The 9,097-nt window shown below is 37.1% G+C and overlaps 1 long non-coding RNA gene across 1 annotated transcript; it reads right to left on the bottom strand.

Moving 5' to 3' along the window:
• Positions 1-2,157: 2,157 nt before the first annotated feature.
• On the bottom strand, positions 2,158-4,605 carry LOC113949168. Its single transcript, XR_003528372.1, has 3 exons — positions 4,150-4,605; positions 3,516-3,588; positions 2,158-2,259 (listed from the first exon to the last, which is right to left on the bottom strand). It is a non-coding gene; the product is annotated as an uncharacterized LOC113949168 (long non-coding RNA).
• Positions 4,606-9,097: the final 4,492 nt, after the last annotated feature.

The following is a 9,097-nucleotide window of genomic DNA, read 5'->3' as shown; positions in this document are numbered from 1 at the left end:
TGAATACCAAAGATCTGTAGTGTGCCATGGCCTTTCTCAATAGGCAGCCTCACTTGGTGGTAAGGAAAATTGCTATTGTCTTATATGAAACCATTTTAGCATCACCCTGAGCTTAATAGAGCAGTCTTTCATTGCCTGTTAACAAGCTGAGCTATTGCCAGGAAGTGTTTAAACTGACAAATGCTGTCAGCGCTCTTTCCTTGCAAAGATTAATGTTTTTGGTGTGTGTAGTATGTTAACGTTAGTTTGATTTCTATCAAAACATATGGTGATTAGTTTATTTGACAAACCAATCAGTCTGTTAGTTCAGGATAGAGAAAGTCTCTCAATAACAATAGCCAGATATCAGCATACCAGTGGTAAGTGGAAGTCCCTATGTCTGCGCTTAATTTCATCATCATTTCAGATGCATTAAAATATGGAGCAGATACAAAACTCAAGGGCTGTACTGTGTAGCCCTACCTTGTGCTCTGTAGTCACTAGTTCTTCCTGTCCAATATACAAGACATTGCTATTATAGTGACAACCCACATATATCAAAGTGATGGAATGACAAGCGTCTCATAAAGGCCAGACGTGCTGACGTTATACAAGCATTTATGTACTTGCAGTTGCATATAATGCATACTGATAATACCATATGTAAGTAGAACAAATGAAGGTACACAATATTTATAGAGGTTTTGTGTAAGGTGAACGGTCACATAAAGAAATTTAAGGAAAGAATTGTTCCATTACTCTGTATCCTAAAAGGGAAAAGATCAATCCTAAAAAATTTTGTTAACATGAGAAAAATAAAACATGTAGGCTTTTTGGGTACATACATCAATTTTATGATTTCAACAGTTGAAGTTATGATAAGGATGCCTTCTTTGTGCTGCAACATCTTCCAAATTACAGAAGTGGTCAAGCAGGCTTTGACCATCTGCCTTCCGTTTTTGGAAAGCTTTCATGGGCTGTTAGGAGACAGGAAGAGACACTGAAGAAGATGGGCTGGTGTGTGCTGCTGTAGGCACTTTCCTTCCTGCTTTATTTTATTGCAGTCTCGATTCCATAATTTATCACAAGGTAACCCCCTTTAACCCTCATGGCACAAAACTCTGCTGTACTTACCCTGCTACCTGTTTTGCTGAGTGCTCTTCAGGTAGACCTGGTGGATGATATGTGTTATTTTTTGAGTGTCATAGAACTGGTAGTGATTTTGCTTCCAAGTCTTATGGTTAGGATTTTACTTTTCAGTAAGCCTGGCAAAAGGAAGTAATATTTTTTGTTATTATTATTTTATAGGGGAAATGTACAATATTTTATTCTCTGTGCATTTCCAGGAGCCTGTAGCTTCATCAGATTTTCTAGATTATAAAATTCTTGAGGAATACATTTGTTGCAAGGTAGATCGGTTTGCAAGCTCCAGTTTTAGCTGCAGGTTGAGCTGTGGGCAGAGAGAACCCGAGACAAGAAGCTGTGAACTGCTTACCCTTTGCATAACAAAGGCACCCAGAGGGCACTGGGACCTGTGGAGCAGCCAGGAGAATGGACATGGAGAGGCACAGTGGGAACCGAAGACTCGGGAAGATGAGCGAGAGTTTCATATGCTTGGACTGTGAGGATATAAAAGCCCAAGGGGTCCTTGGTTGAGGGTTCCTCCTCGGAGGCACGAGCTCAGGCTGTTTCTGTGTTACTGAGCCATAAATAAATGGCTTTATGGAATGAGACATCTGAGACTCCGCTGTAGGAAACCTGGTCTGATTCTGAGTGGGTGTTTAGGGAGTCGAATGGGGCACCCATTGGCTCACTGGAGCCGCCCGCTGTGAAGGGGCTTCGGTCCCAGTGAAAGTCTCTGACTTTGAGAGTGTGACTGCCAGAGAGTCTTGTGAATGGTGAGACTGGGAAGTTTCCTTAACAAAGTGGAGTTGGATGTGAAGGGAAAGGAAGATGCAGTTGTTAGTTTGAACCTTCTAATTTCAACTGGTTTTCATGAAACAATTAGCAATTTCATTATGTCTTTTGTTTTGAGCTGTAACAGTTATTAGACTCTTTAGATAAAATCTTCTATTTTCATGAAGTCCGGAAGCAACCTAAAAACTCACTTTCAAATTAAGTAAGGATCTTTCCTTGAGAGTTACTTTTTCATTCCTCTGTCTAACGTAAACTTAAGTTGTAGCCTTTCGGAGACATATAGTTAATCTGTGGGGAAATGTGACTCTTTAACGAAAGTTTTTTTTCTTTATGCTCTCAGGAATGTCTGGAATACTGTAGTGACTAAAAAAGAAGAAAAAGAATTAATGAATAACTTTCTTATGCCAGCTGTGGGTTCAAATCCATATTTCTTGCTACTTTTCTCAAGATATGCAGACCTAGAAATAAGGTTTCAGAGCAAGAAAAAAAAAAAGCTAAAATATAAAGAGATACAGATTCTCACAAAGGGGGGAATTGTCTTCTTTTTTACTTGCAAAACCTCAGCGGAATCAAAAGGAGGACAGAGCAGTGCTATACAGTTCCCTGAAAAACAGTCCTCCTCTATATCCTGGAGAAGTAGGATTTTGCATCGAAATCAGGCTCATGCTACAGCAAATCTCAATACAAGCACTGTATTAGTTGAGACATGGGGGGAGTTAGGAGGGAGCAATCAAAAGGAAACATACAGGAAACTCCCACTTCATTTAAAGCACTTCCTAATTACTAAGTTTCTGAAATAATGTTTGAGACAACTCTGAAATTTCATGCATTCTAATTACATACAGCAAAATAAGATACAGGTTTTTCAAGAATCTTTCCATATCTGTGAAATGCCATTGGGGGTTGAATGTATAGCCTCTCTAGATCAGGAGACCAAGTTAAATTGAGGGCTGCCACTGCATAATAATAATGTTGTTCTTTATAAAACATTCGTTATATTGTGGGCCAAAGGTTTCCTGTTTCCCTGAGCTGTGGGATTTAGCACAGTTGTGTTAGTGCTGAGAATTTTATGCAAAAGCCAGTAGTTATGCTTCTGATATTATAGAGATATCTGAAGTTTTAACTAACTACACTTTACACAGCTTGTGAGAAAAATTTAGGCACACATAATTTAATTTCTAGTTCTCTTTAAGTGGGGTTTGAAAGACACTTTCCAAAATGCCGAACTGATTTGGTTTTTTGGAAATAAAATACGTATTTGTCAGTTTATTTATAACTTTTTACTTGAGTTACCTTATTTTGAATGTGTAAATGAGAAATTATCAGAAATGGAACCTATGTGTACATCAGGCAAATAAAACATACAAGGTTAGTATACTGTTATAAGTTTGCATACCACTGGGGATGAGACCAATTTTTTTGTCATCTAGTCCTCATGACTATTTAAAAAAATGCAGAAAGCATTTCTGTATAATGTATCATAAAACACTTTGGAAGCAGAAATCTTTTTCTTCATAATCATGTAATTGTACTTCTGTTCCAAAATATGTTTATCCATATTCAGAAATTTTGGAATCTAGTTTGTTATAAGTTCTGGGTTTCTAAACATTTACACTTACTTTGAGCAGATTTTAATTTTTGGAGAAGATTCTCAGTGTTAAACAGAAGCATTTTCATTGAAGATTGCATCTGCTGCGAAGGAACAGCAAATGGGTGTTAATATCAGTGAAGATATTTGCAATGTGGAGGCTTTTCTTGTTTGTTTTTTTTTGTTTGTTTGTTTTGTGAAGTTTGCATAAAGTTTCTTGAACATTTTTCCCCTTATCTTCCTGCACCAATACATTAAAGCCTTTCCAGAACAGCAGGGATGCTTTATTAGCATTTGCATTGTGTTCATAAAATTATCATGGTACTCCTTTTGTTCAAGTAGATCTCATATGATCTTTCTGAATAGCTGCAGAAATAAAATCAGCTTGCTGCCTGCAAAAGCCAAGGTCTTGCTGGGAATCAGACTGTGGCCCTAGCAAAAGAGTAATGTTAGGGCGTTCGAATCCAGATCAAATAACAATCTCAAAAGTGCGGGGAACACGGGGAAATGTAGGAGCTCTGTCTTCTGAGAACTGGACTTCGATATTAAAATCTGCCATGCTAATTGCTTAAGAAATCTCTCTTAGATTGCTTTTGGTTGCATGCAGGTGAAATTTCGCTATTTAAAAAAATACCAAAAAAAGCGTCCATTGTAGTTTTGAGTACCTTGTGGTCAATTGGTGGCTTTTGCTGCTTTATGCATTAAACTATAAGCAGTGTAGTTGGCTGAAGAGAGTGATATGCAGACAGTCCTATGGTTTGGAAGCAGATAGCTGAAACAATACACATTTACTTTCCTGTTTCAGTCATTTAGTATCTTTTGGAGAAATAGTTTAACAGTGTGATTACAAGAAAATATATGCACAGTTTAATGTGCGTAACCAAGGTAACGCTGAGGTCTGCTGGGAAGGAAGAGGATTTATTTTGGAACCTGTTTTATAAAAATGTGTGTTAATTGGTATCTCAGAATTGTGTCTGGATTTCAGTTGCCTATTTTCCTATTCCAGTTTCACAGGATCTGCCTGTGTGAGAGCTGAATCTCTCAAAAATGCTGACATTAATTTTTAGGTTTTGAATCCAATTTTGAGGGAAGCTTTTACTTCGGGGAGTTGAATTAGGGCCTATAAACTGTATAGTCTGTGATGACACACCAAAAAGATGTGGTAGCTTGTTATAATAAGGACTTGTGCTTGACACTTTTTGAAACTTTATAAATGCAATTTCTCTTTTTAATTGCCCTGTGAATTCTTGCTGCCCAATGCAAACCTTGCCTGGACAAAAAAAAAATTCTGATCCCCTCTGGAGTCTGGATCCTTATCTGGAAATACTGGCTGGAAACATAACCTCATGTTACTCATAGATAAAGGTCCAAGTTTTCAAAACAGGTTGCAGGGAGAAGTTCAAGGTCCAGCCTTGCGCACACAGGTTGAATTTAGTGTTGTTAAAAAACATGCTATCTTATTGCATTGCATTCAGAAATGGGGTTTCACTAATAAGTCCCAAAATATCTGCTGTTTTTCTGTTCATTTTCATTTAAGGATTGTGTTTCATGGCTGACTCAAAATCTGTAGCTTTTGGATCTCAAGCAGATTTTTGCCCTTCTGTCTGCTGTTTAGCTCTGATAGTATATCTGTTAATGTATTAATATTAATACAATTTTGAGCAATGATCATGCTGGAAATCCTTGGTGGAACTGTGTGACTACAAGGACTCTGAATTTACTGTCTAATATCAGAAATTCATGTCTAATAGCTTCAAGGTCAGACGTCTGAAGCAGTTACAGTGTTTTGTGTTGATGAAATATTACATTAGCAGTATATAAATGTTGATTCAGTGTTATTGACAGTCATTGGTAAATTATCAGCTTGCTTTTGCTGCTACTGCTAGAAAACTTAGATTTCTCCAGACTTCTTACAGCACAGGTAGGCAGTTTTACATAAAAATTCAGTGATCACATAGGTAGCTGCTTACAAATATGTTAACTAATGATTTAATTGGGTCTCATTTATAAAATATGGGAAGGTATTTTTTTTGTGTTGTGAGATTAATCCTTTTTTCTAAGCATACCAACAAATATATAATATTATTTTAAGAAAAAATAACCTATCCATTGTCTTAGAAAACTGCTTAGTCCAAAGCCTGTTAAATTCAGTGTGAGTCATTTGATTGACTCTTAAAAACCCAGATTTTGCGTCATGCCTTTTCATCTTTCCTTCCCAAACCTTCTGCTTTCCAGGCACTCTCTACCTACTGTAAATACACTGCATCTTCCATGATTATGAACAGATTCACATAGTACATAGTATAGCAAAATATTCTCTATGCCTTTTCTAACTCTCATCCGGACTTCTTTTACTCATACAGTCTCCCATAATTGTCTGTTTTCTGGTGTTTTCTAGGTAGAGCATATTTGTTATGACAGATGTGCTGGATCTGCACTACAAGTTGCTGTGTTGAATACCTTGCATGATTCTCAATGTTTCTTATGTGTAGTTTTGCAAATGCAGATGGTAGCAGGAGAGTTAAGCAATCAGAACAAAAAGCCTTCATCCCTGGGGTCCTAAACCCAAGAAGGACATGGACCTGTTGTAGCGAGTCCAGAGGACAGCCTTGAAAATTATTAGAGGACTGGAGCACCTGTCCTGTGAAGATAGACTGAGACAGCTGGGGTTGTTCAGCCTGGAGAAGTGAAGGCTCTGGGGAGACCTTCTAGCAGCCTTTCAGTACCTAAAGGGGCCTACAAGAAAGCTGGAGAGGAAGTTTTTACAAAGACATGTAGCGATAGAAGAACAAGGGAGAATGGCTTAAAACTGAAAGAGGGTAGGTCTAGATTAGAGATCAGGAAGAAGTTCATTATGCTGAGGGTGGTGAGGCACTGGAACAAGTGGCCCAGAGAAGCTGTGGATGCCCCATTCCTGGAAGTATTCAAGGCCAGGTTGGATGGGGGTTTGAGCAACCTAGTGTAGTGGGAGGTGACTGCCTATGTCACAAGAGGGTGGAACTAGATGATTTTTAAGATCCCTTCCAACCCAAACCATTCTATGATTCTATTCCATGATCATAGAGTGAGCAGATCTTTATCCATCTGTCAAAAAAGAGATCTAAAAACAGCTCCTTTGAATGCTTTGGACTCCCCAGTGTAAAACTGTGTTTTATAATCACCGAAAGACACATCTTCATCCCTCAATCTTGTTGCTGCAAGCTCTGAAGCTCATCTAGGTATTTTCTAAGGAGAGAATGATTTCTTGTACTTTGGATATTCTGAAATTGTGCTGAGGAGATAAAACACTTCTTAGCATGTCACAATACTCATTTATAAATCTACTAAGCAGTCCTGGATGAAAAATCCTGACAAGCATGCTTAGCTCAAATCTGTGTAAATTGAAAATGGAAAAAAAGAAGTTGGTTACCATGCTGTCTATTTTGCATGTTGTGTTTCCAAAAACTGACCAGTAAATGAAAGAAAAAAAATGCTTTGTGTTCTGACATCAACATTAAAACTAAAAGATGTCTCTGTCTCTATGCCTGTATGCATTACATAGAGGATTATATTTTCTACGTGCTATTCAGGTTTCTTCTGGGAGAAAACTGCTTTTTGGCGGAAGTGTTAGCTTTATAGGTAATCTTTCTTGAATGTCAGTAGGCATCTGGATAGATTTACTTGTTCTCCTTCAGTTCTTTCTGCCTTATTGACTTCTACTTTTGTTAGGATTTTGTTTTACTGTTCCTCCACCTCTGAGTAAATGAGGTGGACTCTCACATTGCCCTCCTATATGGTGACCTTCTGAGAAGTGTGTCCATACAACAACCTTATATCTTCTATGTCCACTTATGTCTTCTGTGAGTCAATGTACTAAGAATATGATTGATGCAAACATGTACAGGAAATAATGTATGTAGTCATTACTGAGTCATGATTGTTCCTAGGCACAGTAGTAACTAACCCCTTTGAGAGGACAAGAAATTTATACCCTTGTTCATCTCCACCCTAATTTCTTCTGAGTATAGCATTCTGAATCCCATAAGCCAGTAATGAATCTAAAACTTTGCAGATAGCTATAAGGTTTATAACACTAAAATGTGGGTGGGCGCAACATATTGTATTTTCCATACTGTTGATGTGAATAACTGTAATTCATGCTTAAGGTGTTGCAAACGTTTAGACGTGAAATAAAGCCATAGTTTAACTTAACCAGTAAGAGCATAAAGAAAAGCTCTCAACAAGACAAATGAGGTAGAGTAATGCTGAGTGACAGTAAAATTCAGTAAGATTCATCTGGAAAGTGAAAGCGATTACAGTATCATTTGTTTCTACTGTCCCTTCTTTCCATTTTCCCTTTCTCTCAGCCAGTCGGGTAAATGGGAGGATCCCTGTGAAGCCCTGTGACCCACCCAATGCTCCTCCCACCCCAAGTCAGTCCTCTTGCAGGGTAAATTCTGCCATCTGTACTTATTATTTCATGATCTGTTATATGGGAAACACTCCATTCCAGCCAATAAGGCATAAAATTCTAATCTGTTGGTGTTGACAGAATTAATATTACTTTCAGGAGGATAAAAGCTTTACCAGGGCAAAATGAGATTTTATATACTCTCAGACTCTGGAAATGAAGACTATTTTTAAGAAGAATTTTTGTTAGGATGACCATTAAATTTATTAGGGGTAAAATGTTCTCAAATTTTAGATCTTCTTCCTGTTCTTCAAACATTTTTGTTGGGCAAGAGACTATAATTAATGACCTTATATATGGTTCTGAATCTTTGTAATGAGCAGATGGTAACTGATGCTTATGTATGTTCAATAATCTCATATTATGCTATTTAGTTTTTGGAACCAAATTCTGCTTAGAACTGATTTTGATTGTTTCTCTATGTGAAGGATCTGTACCTTCAAAATATTTTGAAGTTTATATCTTAACTATATTACTAGAACTGATTCTTCTATAAATGGTATAAAAAGTGTTAGATCTAGTATTGTTTCCAAAGTGGGGGTTTTGTGTATGTATATTTTGTTGTCATTGTTATTGTTTTGTCTGAATTTGCAATAAGCGTGTTAAGGTAGATTTAATTTTCTTTGATTATTATTCCATTTGGAAGACACAAGTTAAAAATGTTCATTGATGTAAGGATGGTTGATGGCTTTATATATGCTGGATAACATATACAGAAGTACTTTATCATAAAAATACAAACACAGAAAAGTTAAGAGTTGAGTGACAATAATTAGCTAGACTGACTTTTGGAATCAGTCTAATTCTTCAATTTAACGTCTCTGTTGGTAAAATAGGTATAATAACCTAGTTATGTAAAAATACTCTCCCAATGAACTGCACAGCATCATTTTCCAGATGCCATAGTCGTATATGAGGATATACGATATGAGGACTAAAGTGACCACAGAATACCCAAGAATAAAGCTCCAAAGACATTGAAAAAGGGATGGTAGATCAACGTGGTGACTGAAGAAAGCTAAGTCTGCCTCGGTCATCTGGAGAATGGAAAAGACCTATGGAATAACAGGAGCTCGACATATGTATAGATTTTTTGAAAGGATATTTATCCTATTTGAAAAGTTAAGTTATAAATGTAACTACATTTTTTTTTAAAGAATGCT

The sequence above is a fragment of the Corapipo altera genome, unplaced genomic scaffold (genome assembly GCF_003945725.1).
Source record: "Corapipo altera isolate COAL_440 unplaced genomic scaffold, ASM394572v1 0, whole genome shotgun sequence".
In the NCBI taxonomy this organism is placed as follows: domain Eukaryota; kingdom Metazoa; phylum Chordata; class Aves; order Passeriformes; family Pipridae; genus Corapipo; species Corapipo altera.
Note: the sequence above shows the minus strand (reverse complement) of the source record. Positions and strands in the feature narration are given on the sequence as shown.